Genomic DNA, 20,918 nt, shown 5'->3' on the forward strand with positions numbered 1-20,918 from the left:
TTTCCATTAAGATCCATTCCGAGATGTTTAGCGTTGTTGGCATATGGAATGATAGTATTATTTAATTTTATTGGTGCTTGTACGGTCTGATTGTAAGAGAACTGCACTTGGACAGAATTACTTTCGTTAATTGTCACTTGCCTGTTGTAATTTTTGTGAGGCTTCTTCACTATTGTCTTTGACAGCTATAATCGCAGTAACTTCAACAAATGTAGCCATCGTAATATTCTCCATTTGTGGTATATCACAAGTGCAGAGTAGATAAAGCATTGGCCCCAGTACACTTCCTTGTGGTACACCTAATTTAGCTTCTTTTATTGTAGAATAAGCTTCTTCTTGTTTGACTCTAAACTTTCTGGTTATAATGTACGATTTCAGTAGTTCGGTGAGTTGTTTTGGTAACATTTTCTGTAGTTTATGAATAAGGCCTTAATGCCACACATTTTGTTGAAGTTGGTGAGGTTTATGCACCTTTATGCCCTTTCTTGGTAGTTTTTTGCAGTAGTTCTCCTGTTATTAAATCATAGCTTGGTGATTTCCTGGGTTTAATGTCAGTTTTAATAACTTTGGTTAGCTCTGTCGGCGTAACTAATTCAATCATGCTTCTATGTCCGGCAAATTATATTCAATATTAGTTTCGTTGGGTTTGAAATTTTTTTCTGGATATTCACATATATCTCTTATACGTGGACTGTGTAGACATGAGGGCTTTAGATATTTTGAGGCTTTCCAGAGTGAGTATTCAGTTTCTTTATCATGTGTTAAATTTCTCAGATAGTCACTTATGGTTTTGTTTTTAATTTCCAGTATTTCTCTTTTCAGTCTTTGGGTTATATTATTTAAACCATTTTTATTTTCAGGTGTTGGGTTTTTTTCCATTTTTTACGTGATTTACGTTTTTCAGCTACCATTTCCTTCACTTCTTTTGGATAATTAATTCCTTTAGTTGTACTCTTAATTTCTGAAGTATTATTCCAAGAAGCTTGTTGAATATCTACTACGAATTTTTCTGCTTGAAAATTTAATTGTTCAGTTGTCTTGAGGGGTACATTTAGTTGAATTCGTTTCTTAAATTCTTCAGCAAATCCTCTCCAGTCTGTTCTTTTGTTAACGTTGGGTTTCTTTCTTTTCTATCATATTTTCGCTCAACGTCAGAATCACTGGAGTATGATCTGAACTATTGCAAACTATTTAGAACCTTGTAGCTGTTTTAGAAGTAGATGGTGTCACCTTGTTAATAAATTGATTTGTAAAATTCAGATATTAAAACATCGTTTATTTCTACGACTTCCAGACAGAAGAAGATATTGATATTTCCTGATTTCGGGTCTTATTTTGAAGGCTGAAGTAGTGACAGAGAAAAGAGATACATGCTGATTGTTGATTGGTATGTTATTAAGGAAATTACGAAAATATAAAGCCTTAATTCCTTATGTAATCATCCCCAACAACATGAGGGTGGTTTCTTTCATTACACATTCAAAGACCATAAAACGCAACCCTCACTACAATGTAGTCGATATAATTCCGATCTCGGCCTGACGAAACTCCGAATAAATTCCACGTAACGTCGATGATGTAAAATTTTACTGACTAATAAAGCGGAACTGCACAATGTCTATCATATTGGGTGGGGCGGACGAGGTTCCCGAGGGAGCGGATTAAATTTTGGCCGCAATTTGACAATAATCCCGTTATCGAGAGAGTCAATAACCGGCGCGACCCAGATTGGATCCGTCTGGATTACCATGAACTGTTTTCTAAGTGCATCGAGATTTGATATCGTTTCGAAGATTCGCTGAAGTCGGAACGACACTATCTGTTATATATTTTAACTTAATAAAAAGCATTTAATTGATTTCAATGAAGAAATACATATACTGTTGAATTTAAAGTTGCAAAAGTTGCCATATTACTCATTTAATAAAATCGATCGCCTTTCACTGGAGAATTTTTTGAGATATAAGTAGATCCACAAGACAGAGGGGAGTTTAACGAATAAATTATTTCAAAATTTTTAGTCACCAATATTAACACAGCAACTTTAACATTTTAACATTATATTATGATAATGGATGTTACCAAATCAGCCAGAAGTATAATTCATCAGATTTTATAGTTTCTAAGATATGTGACATAAACAGTAATTCACTTAATCTTTGAAATTCGCATTTCGTAGTATAACTTAAAAATTAATAGCTACCCAAGAATTATTATAATACTACTCGATTCAGTGTTAAATTCTTTATGATTTCTGTGATTTTTATTAAGTTGTGGTTACTTGAACGAAAATAATAATTAATATAATTGAAAATGGAAAAAAATCACACATGGAAAAATGCTAAATTCCTTTGTCTCTCTGATCAAGATAAAACCATCAAAATGTATGTACCTTGATGCGAAAGAAACGAAAATCTATATTAAATTGTTTTAGAAAGTACAGTTTTTAAGTTATATGACATAGACTGAAATTCACTCGTTTTTTTGAAAATACAATTTAAAATGTATAATTCAAAAACCAAGATTTTTACACCACCATTCGATTCAGAATTAAATTCTTTATAATTTCTGTTATTTTTATTATCCTGTGATTACTTGAACGGAAATGACAGCAAAAAACTTGAAAATGGTCAAAAATCGCAAATTTTAACGACTATATATATGGAAAAACTACCAAAAATTTTTATATCTCGGATAACGATAAAACTCTGAAAATATATGTACTTTGATACGAAAGAAACGAAAATCCATGTTAAATTACTGTAGGAGTTATAATTTTCAAGATACGTGACATAACCAGACATTCACTCGTTTTTTGAAAATACACTTTAAAATGTATAATTTAAAAACTAAGATATTTACAGAAACAATTGTACCACCATTCGATTCAGAATTAAATTCTTTATAATTCCTGTGATTTTTATTATCCTGCGAGTACTTGAACGGAAATGACAGCAAAAAACTTGAATATGGCCAAAAATCGCAAATTTTAACGACTATATATATGGAAAAACTACCAAAAATTTGTATATCTCGCATAACGATAAAACTCTGGAAATATATGTACTTTGATACTAAAGAAACGAAAATCCATGTTAAATTACTGTAGGACTTATAATTTTCAAGATACGTGACATAATCAGAAATTCACTCGTTTTTTAAAAATACACTTTAAAATGTATAATTTAGAGACTAAGATATTTACAGAAACAATTATACCACCATTCGATTCAGAATTAAATTCTTTATAATTCCTGTTATTTTTATTATCCTGTGATTACTTGAACGGAAATGACAGCAAAAAACTTGAAAATGGTCAAAAATCGCAAATTTTAACGACTATATATATGGAAAAACTACCAAAAATTTGTATATCTCGGATAACGATAAAACTCTGAAAATATATGTACTTTGATACGAAAGAAACGAAAATCCATGTTAAATTACTGTAGGAGTTATAATTTTCAAGATACGTGACATAACCAGACATTCACTCGTTTTTTGGAAATACACTTTAAAATCTATAATTTAAAAACTAAGATACTTACAGACACAATTATACCACCATTCGATTCAGAATTAAATTCTTTATAATTCCTGTTACTTTTATTATCCTGCGATTTCTTGAACCGACATGACAGCAAAAAACCTGAAAATGGTTAAAAATCGCAAATTTTAACGACTATATATATGGAAAAACTATCAAAAATTTCTATCTCTCGGATAACGATAAAACTCTCAAAATATATGTACCTTGATACGAAAGAAACGAAAATCCATGTGAAACTACTGTAGGACTTATAATTTTCAAGATACGTGACATAATCAGACATTCACTCGTTTTTTTAACATACACTTTAAAATGTATAATTTAAAAACTAAGATATTTACAGAAACGTCTATACCACCAATCGATTCAGAATTAAATTCTTAATAATTCCTGTGATTTTTATTATCCTACGATTAATTGAACGCAAATGACAGCAAAAAACTTGAAAATGGCCAAACATCGCAAATTTTCACGACTACATATATATATGGAAAAAGTTCAAATAACCTTTACCTCTCGGATTAAGATAAAACTTATGTATGTCATGTGTATCAAAATATATGTATTTTATTATGAAAGAAACGAAAATCCATATTAAATTTCACTATAAATTGTAGATTTTAAGATATAAGATACTACTGATTTTTTAAAATTCTTTTCACTGTATAACTTAAAACTGAACTCACTGTACTACCTTTCGATTCTACATAAAACTCGACATAGGAACATAGGAAACAAGGTTTCATGTTAAATCCTTTTAGAATACATAAATTTCTCAACAAAAATAAAACCCACATTTGTTTTGGAAATATAACTTTATTTTGTATAACTAAAATTTTAGAAGTTGCATGAACATTAGTCCAATAACATACGATTCGTCGAACAGTTCCTCGTAATATATCAAAATGTTCAATTTTTCGTTTTCTAGTCTAGTGAATACAACAAATCGAGTAGAAACTTATATACCAATATTTTTATTTCAGCGATATAATAATTTTCTTGCGTTATTTTATATTTATCAACTCATTATATTAATTAAGTAGGATATGTTTATTTTGTTAACAAGTTATTATAAAGCCCAGCTTCCTTGAGTTTATTTTAAGTGTTTGATCGGATTGGAAAGGATTTTCTGGTCATGGGCTACCCAAACTTGGCCAAGTCTTAGCTCTACTCTCAATTGTCAGCAATTAACTAATAGAGAACACATTGTCTTCTATCAGAGCACTAGATCTCACATATTTTAGTGTTTTTTGTCTGTTTTATGATTTTGTCCAATCCGACTCTGCAAAACTGTCTTGATGATGTAATTTTGATTTAAATAGATGCTCGCGAGAAACACTTCGTGCAGTTTTTCAATTAGTCGCTCTGTTTTTCTTTACCAGAAACCAGAGTTTCTTTACCAGAGTAAAACCAGAAAATGCCATTATTCAAAAACGAAATGATTTTTTCTCCAGGCTAACATTTCGACGTTAAAATTATTTAATTGAGGTTCTATGTACATTTCACTACTGGCAAACACGAATATATCGTCGCGTTTTTGGATCCGCGCCTATTATTCCCGCTCTTAAGCGGGTAATAAGGCAAACGGCAAGTGATTGGTCAATTTTCAGCGGGCAAATTACCATTAGAATTATTTACACCTATTTGTCTCGTCTAAATTTAACCAACACGGTCCGCCGCCTAAAGCTTTTCGTAACTTAACAACTTGCCGCCTCCACGTGCACACCATTTCCTCTGTCCCCTCCACTGCTCACATGGACATAGGCGCCAACCGATTTGAACAGCTGATTTTTCTGATACCGTCTTGTTAGCGGCACGCCCGTCGAATGTTTTATGGTAATTGGACCTGTTTTCATATCGCCTGCAGATATTAGTACGTTTATGACAGGTATTTATTGAATTTGACTAATACCCATTTAAATTCTTGTGGCATAATTAATCTTGTATCGGTAATTTTACTCATTATCATATTGTAAATCGTAAACTCATCATTGTTTACTGTTAAAATCCATTTCTGCGCTGGAGCAGAGACCTTTATAAAATAATAAATTTTATTTGAACTTTCACATACAGCAAAACAACGCTCTTGTTACAAATTTGGGTTTAAACAAATTATATTTACATTAAATGGGACAAAAATAACGTCATAACAACAAATGGAGTTCCTCAGGGTAGTGTCTCGGGACCACTCCATCCTCTGCACTGCTGATATCCCAAAAACACGTCTTGACTCGTCGATAATTGAGACCGAACTGTTAAGTCTTGGGACTATTTCTGTATCTGCTTTATACTACTGGTATCCCAATAACTAAAGATAATACTAGGAACATTTGCCGACGACAGAGTTATCATGGTAAAAGATGTATCTCTGTTTAAGGCTATAGAAAAAGAGCAAGTAGCGGTCAACTAGATCTACAAATCCACTAGATACTGGAAAATATAGCTTAATAGCTCCAAATGTTAATTTTGCGGTGCGGCGAAATGATAAAAACCTAATTATATCACTTGACGGGTGCCCGATTCCTCAAACAGAATCAGCTAAATACCTCGGAATATATCTCGATGTAGTTTAAATTGAAAACATCATGTTAGACAAAAAGCAGAGCAGATTAGATTCACAGTCAAGCAACTGTACCTAAAATAAAAGAAATTGGTTTATCAGTCAATGATAAAGCCAATTTGGACCTATGGTATGTAAATATGGGATGACAGTAAGACATCAAGCTAACTAGTAATCCAACGCACTCAAAATAAAGTTCTGCGACTAATTACCAATGCCGATCGCTCGTTTAGTGTATAATACACTTATACTTTAAGCTTTAGCTTAAGTAATTTAGTTCTATTTTAATTTGGGAAATACAGACTGATGTAAAATCCCGTACTCGTCTTGCTTGTCTATTAATGCAAGTACAATAGAACAGTAGTAAGTTAATTTGTAAATTCAGATTTTACTAAGCATATATGAAAGATCTAAGATGAAATGAGCAACATATTAGATTTATTTTGTTCGTAATTTAATCATCTGTATATGTCACAAAATTTCTTTTTTTTTTGTATTGTTGGGCTCGCCACCGACTTCAAATTTATCACCTAGTAGTAGTTAAAATAATATTGTAAATAGATAAATAGATATGGGTAGGTATTAAGCTAAATAGTGTGTATATAGTAGAATACAAAATACGTGTAGTAGAAAGTTAAATAAGGTTTTTGTTTATTTTTATTTAGTTATTACAACGATTATTATTTGCATATTTTATTTTAAAATGTTGTTTGTTTTAAAAATCTAAGTTTGATTATTTTTTAATTTTTAGTAAGTAATTTAGATGTTAAAAATATTCTGTTTCTCTTTTTAGTATTAGATATTTACTCAATAAATTAAGCACTTATTTTATTAAGTATTACAATGGGTAGTCTAAGAAAAAGTACAGCCCATATGAGGAAAAATAGGAATAAAGTAACAATAATTGAAAATAAGGAACGTTTCAGGCCCTGGGGTTCGCTACCTGGTCTAGGTGATTTGACAAATGTTCCAACTAAACTAGAACAAAAAAATTTGCTGCCCCGTTGGGAATCGAACCCGAAACCTTCGAGACTGAATACTTAAAGTTCTAACCATTACACCATAGAAATAGTTGGCCAAAATTTTTCTACGATTTCTCATATGATATGGTTAGTGTTTAAAAGCAAACTGAATAGCTTTTACACTGAACTACTCAACATTATACCCAAATATCTGATTATTTTAGATAAAAAATATGTGAAAATATTGTACGTGCCTTTTAAATTTCGGGTTTTCCCTCGATATCCCCCCTTCCCCCCAACAGATCCTGACCTGGTTCCAACGGAACCACGTCGGAGGTGCACTCTTTCGAATAAAAAAATTATTTCGAAGATCGTTCCATAAATGACGGAGAAATCGGCGAACATACATTAAAAAAAACATACAGCTGAACATAGAACCTCCTCCTTTTTCGAAGTCTGTTAAAAACGGCACATTCAATACAATCACGCGTCAGCAAAGGAATGTTGATTCGATCGTTCAGCTCGCTCACGCATCTAACGTATTTCAAAACCCGATGCATATCCCATTCCGATATATCGCAGTTACGCTCAGAGTCGAGGGCCGAAATGCACGGATATTTACGTACATCGAGGCGCGTTATTGTTCCCAAACAGCTGCAGATCTAATTTCGGTCCTGGAACAATGGGAATTTGCGTTACGTACGCGCTATTCACGGCTATTTACTTGCTGCCGCCGCTGGTGGAGGCGGCGGTGTGGCCGTTCGACGGGGAAGAGGACGGCGCGCGGATCCCGTTTAAATCTTCCAGGCCCAATTAAGCCAATTAGCCCCGGCGCTGGAGATTTGTCTGCATGAGAGGGGCGGGGGGTAGGTAGTGGCTCGAAATTAGCTTCGAAGGCATCCGCATCGACCCACAACGAAAGAACGGAAAAGAGGAAAAAACGCTGATGATGTGAAGTGGAGGATTCGAGAAGTTTAAACAGTTCTCGATTCGGAAAAACATTCCGAGGGGGTTTGTTTAATCAGCTTAGGGTTTTTTCTTCCAGTCGAGGGGGGGAATATGGTTCGGTATCGTAGCGGACGTATTTACTTTGTTCTGCATAGTGCAAAAACATCGTGTTCTTTTTAAATTGCACTTTTCACTTGTACTCCTATACATCTTTTTATTTGGGGGAAAATAGATTTCCTTATAGTCGTATATCAGTTGTAAGATGAGCAAAAAAGCTATTAATTTGCTTTAGAAAATGTTTTATTCAAAGAAAGAAGAGGCTAATTGCTGAACGGCAATACAAATCGACCCTGAAGGTATAAATATGGCTCCTGCACATGATTAACGTAGCCAGAGTCGTGAAAGCAAAGTAACACATTTGTCCGTTGTCCTGTCCGAATTAGTTATAGTTGTAAAATAGTTTTTGTATCGATTGTACAATACCTTCGTCCGCCAGTATGCCTTTGAAGATCTACGAAATAGCACTATTTCTACCGAAATTTTCATGGTATCACATGGAATGCTTTACAAATTTAAGTGACTTCAGGTTCCAACAATTTATTGCCAAGAAATTGTGCCTTTGGTGGCTCTAAATTGCAAGCTTGTATCCAAATTTCAATAAACTACGTTAATTCGCAGCAACTACACGTCTACTACGCCCGCCTTTGGTAGCTTTATACTTTGACTCTACTTTCTTTGAACGCATATGCCAAGAATTCCGTAAACTGGGAGTGTTTTTCAATGCTTGAATGTTTCTTACTTGGAATAGTTTACGTATTTGAATACCTTCAATAACTTTTGTTACCTTACAGCTTCAGCTGCGATTCCTTTGCAAGAACCCCACTTAACCATACCAAGAAATGCTTTGAGTTACTGTGGAACGATTGCCAATTCAACGTCAACCTCTCTTCTTTTCTTGATAATTAACTTGATTCTAATTGCTTCAATGAATACAAAAAAGAATAACATGCCACTAGCCAGAGCCATAATGCTGCAATATATAACATATCTGTATAAACTAGTGATCGCCCAACGGACTACAATTTATTTAGCTAATTATGTTCCCTTCATAATAGAGTAAAGGGAATAGTTTAAAAACGATATGTTATGTTACTAAAACTACTTTTGACAATATGTTCAATATAAAATCAGAAATATACATGATATGAATGTTAAAATATAGTAACATATTAAAATAACGAAAATCATAGGCACTAAAAGAACACATTATCCCTACCATAACCTGTCAGTGCCAAACGTTTTATGAAGATATATGGAAATGAGTCAATTACCAATGACATTCGAATGTTACCAGATGGTCGATCTTGACTAATAACTGCCTACTAAGCATAAAATCACTCAAAAATAGTGAACAATCCTTAAATCACAACGTTTGACAGATGACCTGATATGTTGGGGTATAATATTATGTGATCTTCATAGGTTTATGGCACATATTTACTCCAAAACTCTTCAGAATAGAAATATATGCTTGCAAGCCAATCATCTCCATTTGAAGTGGAGGTTCTGAAATAATCCAGTCGATTTATAGAAAATATTTTTCCACATGCTTTGAAAGTTTGGTTTCTAGAGAGTGGTAAAATTTTTTAAACCTCTACAACGAAATTATAGATGTACAAATGACCCTCAATTTTATTACATGTATTCTAATATCTCTTATTCGTCGACTTTTTGTTCAATAAAAATCCATCTCCAAAGAAATAATTTGTTAGGGGTCCTCAGCATAGCTTTAGCACAGAGAGAGAGAGTGAGAGAGAGCTAAAACCGACGAATAAGATGACTGATACGTTATATTTATGAAAAATAATGTTTTCCCTGTAAAAGTGCAATTTTTTCTAGTTTAGAAATCTCCTTTTACCGATTTTATTCTGCTAAACAGAGACCTACATGTGTAATACACGATCATTTATAATAATTAGCTTTGCGTCGACAGGATATCAAGGTACAACAAGAGGTACAAAAGCGATATTTGTATCGAACAGCTGTAGCAATTATGAAATTAGTCTTTAGTTCGATGTATCATTTGGCACAGCCACTAAAAACAATGCAAACAAATTTCGATTTGATGCCGGCTTGGACGAGTTTCAGCGCTAATTAGGTGTTCGGATTTAGATCCCTTGAAATGCAAATCATAGCTGATAATAAAAAAAACATTTAGCCGCTATTAGATTTTGTAAATGTTCCTGTTCGCTCATATTATCATCTGCAAAATTGAAATTTCATTGCTCGTTAAACATGATGGTATAATTATTTAGCTTAAGCTATAAATTATTACTACTATAACCATTACAAAATAATTACAAAAACGTTTTTTCAGTGGTTCAACAACTTGATCAATACGTGACATTTGGAAGATGGCGGAAATTATAATGATCCCAAACACTGGGAAGTCACCAAATATCAGTCAGTAATATTTAAGGTTTTTGAAAAACTCCTATTGAAAAGAATAAAACTGATCGTAGAGAGAGAAAACCTAATACCAACATACCAGTTTGGGTTTATTAGCAAGCATTCAACAATTGACCAGGTCCACAGAATAACCACAGAAAATGCTACCAAAACAACACACCGAACTATTAAAATCATATATTACAACCAGAATGTTTAGAATCAAACAGGAAGAAGCTTACTCTACAATAAAAGAGTCTAAAGCAGGTGTACCACAAGGAAGTGTACTGGGACCAATACTTTATCTACTTTACACTTGTGATATAACACAAATGGAAAATATCACGATTACTACATTTGCTAATGATACTGCGATTACAGCTGTCGGAGACAATAGTGAAGAAGCTCACGACAGGCAAGTGACAATATAAATAATTGGACACAAGCTTGGAAAATAAGAATTAATGGAAGTAAATCTGTACATGTGCAGTTCACCTATAAACAGACCGTACAAGCACCAATAACATTAAATAACACTATCATTCCATATAGCCACAACGCTAGATATATCTAGGTAATGAATCTCGATGCAAAACTTTGCTGGAAGGAACATATAAAGAAGAAAAGAAAGGAGCTGGAATTCAGATATAAGAAAATGTACTGGCTAATTAGTAGAAAACCACAATTATCAGTACGTAACAAATTGCTATTATATAAGCAAATATTCAAACCTATATGGACATACGGAGTTCAGTTATGGGGATATTCTGCAAGGGGTAATACAAATAAAATAGAAATTTTTCAGAACAAAGTCCTGAGAGGTATTGTGGGTGCACCCAAATACTATAGGACTGATTACCTACATCGATACCTTCAGATACCCACAGTCAGTCAAGAAATCAAGAGAATTGCAAGGGGGCATGAGGAAAGACTCCATTCTCATACGAATATTGAAATATTGCAATTTTTTGATACAACCAGAACAGGACACAGACTCAAAAGAATCAAACCATTTGATCTTGGGTAGTGTTGTGTAGTGAGGTGCATTTATTGAAAAATTAATCTGTGACATGTATAAACATTATTTCACCAGAGACTGAGTTAGGGCCGATGGGTCCTCCTAGTTATATACCTAGATTTAAGTTATCATAAAGACAAATTTTAGGTTAGATGGAAACTACTAGTAACAATGTATTAATTAAATAATATAAGAAAAAACATTTTACATTTGATGTGCTTAGTACAATCTTATTTCACAAATTAATTTATTATTACTGTTCTGTTGTACTTGCATTAGTGTACAATCAAGGCGTGTACGGGATTAATAATTCAGTATGTACCCAATTACCCAAATTATAATAAAACTAGTCTATTTAAGCTAAAGTTAAAAATACACTTATGCACTAAACTAGTTCATGTGGTTTGGTTCGCTTCAATATACTGATTTCTTGCGAGTTGTCCAGTAGCAGTATTGCTGCTACGTTGCTGTTAGTTACCAGCCTTGGATCACTTCGTGTATATTAATTAATATAGTCATAAAATTTAATTCCGTAAAATTAAGTCACCAAATATATAAGGAATTCTTGTGATGTTGATGACTTTGAGTAGTTATTTCACAACATTATCAAGTTATTATGATTTCAGAATAGTAGAAGTAACATTTCTAATTATATAATACGAGGTACTCCAGAAGGAAAATTAATTTTTTGATATTAAAAGGCGTAAAATTTTTACGATAAAGATAATGTCTTTAATGGTTACGACACCCTTCCAATCTGGCATAAAAATTCAGTTTCATCGAAGGGGATAATGTTCGATGAAGGCGTCGAACATTTCCTTTATATAATTTAATTTCAATTGAAAGCTGTGTTGGGTTCTTTTCTTAGTTGAATCTCACAGAGATACAATTTCATTGAGAGGTACACAATATACTGAAACGTTGATATGGAAAAATATTTTAGCTCTCCTCTGTTGTGTCTTCTGTGTCTCCTTCTGTTCTCTCAATTTATTATTCAGTTAAAATTTGAAATAGTTCTAATTTGGTACAGAAAAATCATCGGACAGCCACATTAGATTGAAGAATTTTGAAGAAGATTTAGTATAACGTATAAAAATTAGAATAGTGTCAAGATTATTAAAAGATGTCTTATTATAGCATCTAGTAACACTAATAAGCTATTTATTTTTTTATTGCATTTGCTACGGTTTTAATACTATGATTTTAAATTAAAAATCACTTTCCAATACACTGTTTTTAATGTGCAACTAAGTTTTATCTATATATTCACAGAATAAGATAAAATGCTTATAATCTCTTCAATCCTCTGACTATGCCATCATTATCAAGAAGCTATAGAACCTCAATAATGATAACGTCAGTTGAAAAGTCCCTGGCCTGATGTCATAGATGGTGCTACTAGAATTAAGTCCATATGTTTTTTAGTGAGCCCTAACCCTCAAAAGATGAGTGTATAATTTTGACAACTGTCGTATCATTAGTTTGTGAATTATAGCATTTTGAGTGAAGCAACTTTTGTTATTGTGAAATAAATGGATAAAAAGAAATTTCGGGTGTCACTGCCCTAGGAAAATCAACCATCAAGTATTGGTATGCTAAGTTTAGACGTGGTAAAATGAGCACCGAAGACGGTGAACGCAGCAACGCAAAAGAGGTTGTTACCGACGAAAACATTAAAAAAATCCACAATATGAATTTGAATGACCGTAAATTGAAATTGAATAAAATAGCAGACACTCCAAAGGTATCAACTGCACGTGTACATTATATTATTGACGAATATTTGGGTATGAGAAAGATCTGTGCAAAGTTGGTGCCGCGCGAGCTCACTTTTGACCAAAAACAACGTGAGTTGATGATTCGGAGCAGGGTTTGAAGATGATGAAGCATAATAAACCCGAGTTTTTGCATCGATATGTGACAACGGATGAAACATGGCTTCATCATTTTACTCCGAAGTCCAATCGACAGTCACCGGAGTGGACTGCACATGATGAACCCGCCCCAAAGCGTGGGAAAACGCAACAGTAGGCTCTCAAGGTTATGGCGTTTGTATTTAGGGATGCGCATGGAATAATTTTCATTGGTTACCTTGAAAAAGGAAGGACCATCAACAGCGACTATTACATAGCGTTATTGGACCGTTTGAAGGACGAAATCAACGAAAACGGCCGCATTTAAAGGAAAAGAAACTGCTGCTTCACCAAGTCAATGCACCTTGTCGCAAGTCAGTGAAAACAAAACAAACAAGGCTTTGAATTCCTGCCTCATCCACCGTATTCTCCAGATCTGGCCACCAGCGACTATTTCCTGTTCTGTTCTCAGATCTCAAAAGAATACCCGCTGGGAAGAAATTTTCATCGAATGAAGAGGTGACCGCCGAATCTGAGGCCTATTTTGAAGCATGTATATATCCATCAAGGGTTATGTTAATAGTTGTCTGTATTTCCATATGAGACTACTTGTTGATTTATATATGCTGGCTCGTGCTTGATTCTTTTGTGTAAGAAATCAATATGCACAGATTTTTTGATTCATTTTGATACACCACGTTTCTGTCCAGCGTTGTATTTTGGTAATAGCTGTAATTTTTCATGATTCAATGTTATTATTTCCAATATCTAGGGTTGCAGTATCATCTGCAAATATAGCAACAGTTTCAAGAATTGGGAAATAAATCATTTTCAATAATTTATTTCTTATATTTATGTTTATATTTATACTTATATACTGAACACTATACAGAAAAGGAAATACATAAATAAGAAATAAAATATTTTCAGATGTTGTTTGTATCGAGGCGGAAAAAGCAATTTCCAGAAAGGTATCGGATATATTTCTCGGTATCTGGATATTATATCTGAGTATATTATATGGCATTATCGTAAAGAACAACATTAAACACTTTGGGCGAAAATAGTCCGGAAAAAAGGAGGCGGGTTGAAACGGAAATCGAATCACCGGGGAAATGATCAACTCTACTCGGTATTTCTTATCTTGACAGTCGCCTTGCCGTAAAACTTTTTTCTCTTTTACTTATTTCGAAGGTATTCGTGCCTCAGGAAAGTTCTAATTCAAACTGGTACTCATATACTCAATTTTACGTATGGCGAAACTGACAAGGGCGACGCTTGATAGAGATGGCGAATTTTTTTGGGATCTTATTCACTCACACCTTGCGTAATTTGGACTGAAGGGAGAGACGAAGTAGATAAAAAAAACCCTTCCAGCGTTCAACATGTGAGTGGATACTTAGGTCAAGAAAAAATGTTTATAACAACGTTCTTCGTAATTTTTCTCACCATCAACGTTGTTATATTCGTATATTTACCAATTTCGCGTTTAAGTCGCGTCAAACTATTTATAAAAATACTATATTTCCACTTTGAATTTAGAAATTACCAGTCAACAGTCGATCAAGTGCACATAGTAATAGCAGTTATAGAAAAGTTGATTTAAGAAAAGAAATACTGCCCCGCAATATTCCTGTTAAAATGCGGTGGAAAAAGCAAGGTTTTAAGTTAAATACAATATATTTTCTCTCTTCCTTGAGTAAATTAATACCCAAAGACGAGTAGTTTAATTGATAATAAAGAATACACATATATACATTTAAAAGATATTACTTAATATGTCAAGGGAAAAGGATTATGATTCAAATCGTATGTACTTACTATTAACTAAAGGTGTAGATTGGCTAATATTGACAGGAATTCTATGCTTTCAATAATACTTCAATTAATGCTCATTCAATTATTTCTTCTTCATTCAATTCAATACTTTCTTCTTTCTTTCTTTCATCAACCCTCGTTATCCTTAATATTTGACAACGAACCCATGGGAATCATCCTTGTTGAACACGTCTGTTCTGTTTACTTGGTATCATTTTGCCTGTCTATATTTACCAGGCTTTCAATATATTGCGAACATTATGTTGTTTATCAGGTCATAGTTCTTTTCCATGTCATATATATTAAACACTTCAGTTAAAAGGTCTAATAAATTAGACCCTCTAATAATAGAACCGAAAGAATTCTAAAATTAGCGTAGCTTACATTTTACATGTCTGTCCCAACCATTCATGATAAATTTGCATCACAACAATTCCGTTGCAACCTTTTGACTGAATATGGAATTTGGGATTAATCTACAAGAGGAGCACATTTTTACCGCGCAATTATTGACAACTAATGGACTCATATGTTTCCAAAAGATACCCTAGAGCCTCCCATGAAGAGTCATTCTCAACATTTAAACCCATTTCGGTTAGATTTCCCCAGAGTAGTGTCTTGGAGCTACTCCTCCATTTACTCTACATTGTTGATATCCTAACAACAAAATAAATTGTACTTTGAACATTTTCAGACAGAATTATCTTAGTAAAAGACATATCTCTGCCTATGACTGTAGAAAAAGTCTAAGTGGCAGTCAACAAGATCTACAAATGGACTAGAGACTGGAAAATATAGCTTAAGAGTTCAGAATCAGTTATCAAAAATCATTTCGCGTATCCATTTGATTCCGAGTTCATGATGCAGCTCTTCGTTGGTTACGATCAATAAGCATCGATAATTATTCGTGGAATTTTGTTTTGGGTAAGCTGAATTACTAGCTGGTTTGATGTTTTAGAGCGACTCCATATTTGCACCCCATAGGTCCAAATAGGTATTATCATTGACTGATAAACCATTCACTTTGATTTCAGATCAAGTTGAGAGTATCTTCCGACTAACCAGTACAGTTGCTCGACTCTGAGTCTAATTTGCTCTCACGTGATGTTTCCAATTTAATCTGCCATCGAGATATATATATTCGTCGTCAAGTGATATGATAATTTTTGTCACTTTGCCGAAACGCAAAATTTACATGGCCAGATTTGGAGCTATTAAGCTGTATTTTCCGGTCTCTACTGCATTTGTAGATCTTGCTGACCGCTACTTGTACTTGTTCTATAGCCTTAGACGGAAATACATCTTTTGCCACTATAATTGCGTCGTCAGCAAATGTTTCATGTACTGATTCTTTGATTGTTGGGGTATCGGCAGTATAGAGCAGATATATAAATGGCCCCAAGACATTTAACAGTTTGGTGTCGACCTTTGTAGAGTCCAGACTTGTTTATCCCTTCTCACAAAACAACACTCTAGGCACATAACAAAATATACGTCTGTATATTATTACGGTTAACTTTCAGTTAAGGGTCTCAAAAATTCCCTAAGTACGGCGACAAGGTCAATCTAAAGCGAACCGAATACGTGCCGCAAAACAATGACGTTCCAAGTTTCGCCCTTATAGTACTAGGGCAGTGAAATCAAGATCTTACCTAAAATTACATACATATATCAAATAATATGGATCTCAATGCACTTATAATTGAAAACAATAAGTTGAAAGCAACTAATCAGCAAACCAAAAACTGTTAAAACTAAGTAATGAGCTTGCAGCTCTGCGATTGTTTATACAGGGTCCATCACAAAATATCGAAGAGACACCAAGAAAATTAAGACAAGTATATTTCACCGACAAATATGAATTAGAACAAGAATAATAGTAGGCGAACAATCCGAATGGACGTAAATGAAGAATAAATAGAGGAAGAAATCCGAGATCCGACACCTTTCCCGCTAATAAGAAAACACCAAGAAAATATCACACAGAACACAAAAAAATGAAGCAATATTGGTATTTTTAATCTATTCAGAACACAAGTAAAGAGAGTCCGCACTAACCGAGTACAGTTCAAAGCTCATTCAAATAACGACATTAACGGTACTTGTACAAATGAAATCGATTAAAGAGCTATAAAGAAACATCTGAATCAAATGAAACAAAACAAAGAGACAACGGATAATCCATTCGGTAAACTAGAGTACCACACACATCAGCTTTAAAAATAGCAAGAAAGAATAAGCATTCGAAGCCACAATGCTTAAGATTACTGTCCCCGGCTCATGGGTTGATTGATAGTGATGATAATGATGATTATAAACCAAATTCCTAAGAAACATTTCATTATCCAGTTATGTTCCTAATCCTGCAACCTTTATTTCAATATTCCACCTCGCGATGTACAACAGGCATATTCCCCCGAATACATATCGATGGGAAAAACCCCGATACAAAGGCCGAACACGTTCGAACCAACCGTATCGGCGCCAGACGAAAGAAAAGCAGAAGACAGAAGAAAAAAACAGCAAATTTATTCAAATTACCATTCGTATTTTCGGGGAAGGAATTCCTCGCACCTCCATCCCTTTCATCTACCGGCTCAGATTTTCCCCCCTTTTGAGGCATTATTAATTTTTTTTTATTTATACGTCGGAGGCGACGCATCGACATCGAAAAATCAGATCCCCCTCCGCGCCATTCTTGTCGGGGTATAAAATTTTCATGTATAAATAAAATTTAATGAATAGACCTGCCTGTCGTCGCCGAATACAAAGGACCTTTAAGGGTATGCCGAAGGATCCGAAGACATAACGAAGCAAATTAAAGACTTCTAATATGCATAGGGCTTGGGGATCTGATTATTTTTGAATGAATTGGATGGGAATCTGGCAGACGGGGGGGACGGGTGGCGATCGATGACGGGATAAAATCGTTTTAAGCATTTAAGACGGTTTTCCGATCTTTCTGCGTCTTGATGCATATTAATCTCATTTGTATTATTAATAACATGTCTTCGATTACTTCACATTACTTCCTTAAAAAAATTATCTCTTGATGTCTTGGTATCATACACATTCTTATCTGTCCAAAGTTGAAAATGTAGCTTCACCTGTTACTATATAATCTATTTAGAAACATTCGTTAAAATTTGCATTTCAATTTTATATATCTTGTTTTGAAACATATTATATTTGTACCTTTAATTCTAAATGATAATTCTAATGTGGAAAGAACATACCACAGGTGAAGGAAAAAGGAGAAAACCGAGTGCAGAATTAGAGAGACTGTGGATGGAATACGAAGTTTGAAAGAAGCCGAAATATGAAAATAGAAGTTGAAGAAGTATTGGAGATGATTACAACCATCAAGTCTTTGATGGCAAGAACACGGAAGTTGTTTTAGACATTTAAGATTGTTTTTCCGATCTTTCTGAGCTTTGATGCACATTAATCACGTCTATCTTACTAACGATATGAGTTCGGAGAGTTGATTTTTCTCAAAACAGAAAGAAAATTAAAATTATCATTACATGATAAATTGGTTTATACAAGCATTTATTGAAAATTGTGTGGACATTCGGTATTCAATTATGGGGATATTCTGCTAAATGTAATATAAATGCAATACAAGTCCTCAGAAGTATTGTAGGTGCACATAGCAACTCCAAGAGTGACTACTTACACCTCAAATACCAACTATCACTCAGAAAATCAAGAGAATCACAAGGAGACATGAGAGACAGAGAGAGAGATCAGATATGTCAGATCATTAGTTTGTGAATTATAGCATTTTGAGTGAACTTTGGTTATTGTGAAAAAATTGGTTAAAAAGGAATTTCGCATGTTAATAAAATATTGCTTTTTGAAGGGCAAATATACATTTGAAGCAAAAACCTAGCTTGATGTCGAGTTTTCGGACACTGCCCCAGGAAAATCAACCATCAAGGATTGGTATGCTAAGTTTAAACGTGGTGAAATGAGCACCGAAAACGGTGAACGCAATGGATGCCCAAAAGAGGTTGTTACCGATGAAAATATTTAAAAAATCCACAAAATGGTTTTGAATGACCGTAAATTGAAACTGAATGAAATAGCAGACACTCTAAAGATATCAACTGAACGTGTAGATCATATCATTCACGAATATTTGGGTATGTGAAAGCTCTGTGCAAAGTTGGTACCACACGAGCTCACTTTTGAACAAAAACAACGACTAGTTGATGATTTGGAGCAGCACTTGGAGCAGTTATTGGACCGTTTGAAGGACGAAATCACCAAAAAGCGGCCGCATTGGAAGAAAAAGAAAGTGCTGCTTCACCAAGACAATGCAGCGTGGCACAAGTCAATGAAAACGATGGCAAAAATCCATGAATTGTGCTTCGAATTCCTTCCTCGTCCACCGCATTCTCCAGATCTGGCCACCAGCGACTATTTCCTGTTCTCAGATCTCAAAGAATGCTCGCTGGCAAGAAATGTTCGTCGAATGAAGAGGTGGTCGCCGAAATTGGGGCTTATTTTGAGGCAAAGGATAAATAAAAGTTCATATTCAATATAAACAAAGTAGGAAATATTTACTAATCAACAATACGGCGCTATGACATAAAATTACAAGGAATCCATATAAATTCAATCAAAACATAATGTGCTTTATTAATTTCAATTTTTAATAATGCGTTATTATAATTGAGTAAAAAAATCGTTAAACAAACAAGGACGAAACTAATCGATTTTAATAAAGGAATTTATCAAACAACGATAGCAGAATCAACGGAACTAATCGTTTATATTTCTGGAAAATAAAACGCGATCCAATATTTAAACTGCTTATCGAGTAGATGCAGCAGTTGTCCGGGTCGCCTCGCTGCCGAAAAATATTTATTATAGAAATTTATTCTCCTGCTGCGATAGAACTACTGCGGATCTATCATTAACTTTATCGATTATCGCTTTTATTCCATTATTCCGGCTTTTTTTCTTCATTTATTATGGACTATATCAGTTTGGCTGCATGTTAATACATTAATATTTCAGAGACACAGCTAAAACTGGAACAGCAGCAGCAGTGACAGAGCATTAAAGACATTGAATAGTGAGACGTAAAAGGGGTTAGTCACAATTTTTTGTAAATTATGGGCTTCAACATTTTTAGCGGAAAATTAAGAAAATATATTTATATACACAGTATAGTAACACTACAGTGAAAATCATATATAATCTGTCACTTGACGTTCCTCAAAAATGGAACATTTTTCATTAATCCAATAATATAAATCTTTTAAAATATTTTAAAGTCTCCTTCTTACCTATAAGGGTTTATCTGGACTGGATCTAATGATTAACGTGGGCACCGAACCACGGTCCTCGGCATTAAGCGTGTTAACTGACCAGTGACCAACTTAGAAACCATCCCACAACACATCCGGTCTTACCCAGCCTGGTACTGGCGTGACTGGGATCATTTGCCTTGTCGGAGTTTACACTCTTGCCTAGGACAATTACAAACATAAATTTACGACCATGCCCAGGAAGGATTCGAACCCGCGACTATCGCAACAGTAGGTGGACCGTCCTGTCACCTTTACCACTGTGCCAACCAAGTCAGCTAATATGATTTTGAATGGGAATATAATGGAAATGTTGTTATACTTGAATAGCTGAAAACATAATTTTTATATAAATCATGTCCCCTTCAGTCAACATTAATAAACAGTTCAGTCATAATTATTTCATATGACATTGTTTTTGCCTTAAATTTAATACAATA

At 34.0% G+C, this 20,918-nt stretch overlaps 1 protein-coding gene and 1 long non-coding RNA gene across 3 annotated transcripts in view; one reads left to right on the forward strand and one right to left on the reverse strand.

The window, feature by feature from the left end:
* The window catches only part of LOC143199320 (CUGBP Elav-like family member 1), a 631,257-nt gene that overhangs the window by 297,855 nt on the left and 312,484 nt on the right, over positions 1 to 20,918 (forward strand). The window lies entirely within an intron of this gene.
* Positions 5,178 to 11,098, reverse strand: LOC143199326 (uncharacterized). The gene is made up of 3 exons (XR_013006410.1): positions 7,202 to 11,098; positions 6,462 to 7,134; positions 5,178 to 6,360 (listed from the first exon to the last, which is right to left on the reverse strand). It is a non-coding gene; the product is annotated as an uncharacterized LOC143199326 (long non-coding RNA).

This window comes from Rhynchophorus ferrugineus, unplaced genomic scaffold, assembly GCF_030347505.1.
Source record: "Rhynchophorus ferrugineus isolate W39M unplaced genomic scaffold, kcgeb_rfMv2 rfM7, whole genome shotgun sequence".
Lineage (NCBI taxonomy): Eukaryota > Metazoa > Arthropoda > Insecta > Coleoptera > Curculionidae > Rhynchophorus > Rhynchophorus ferrugineus.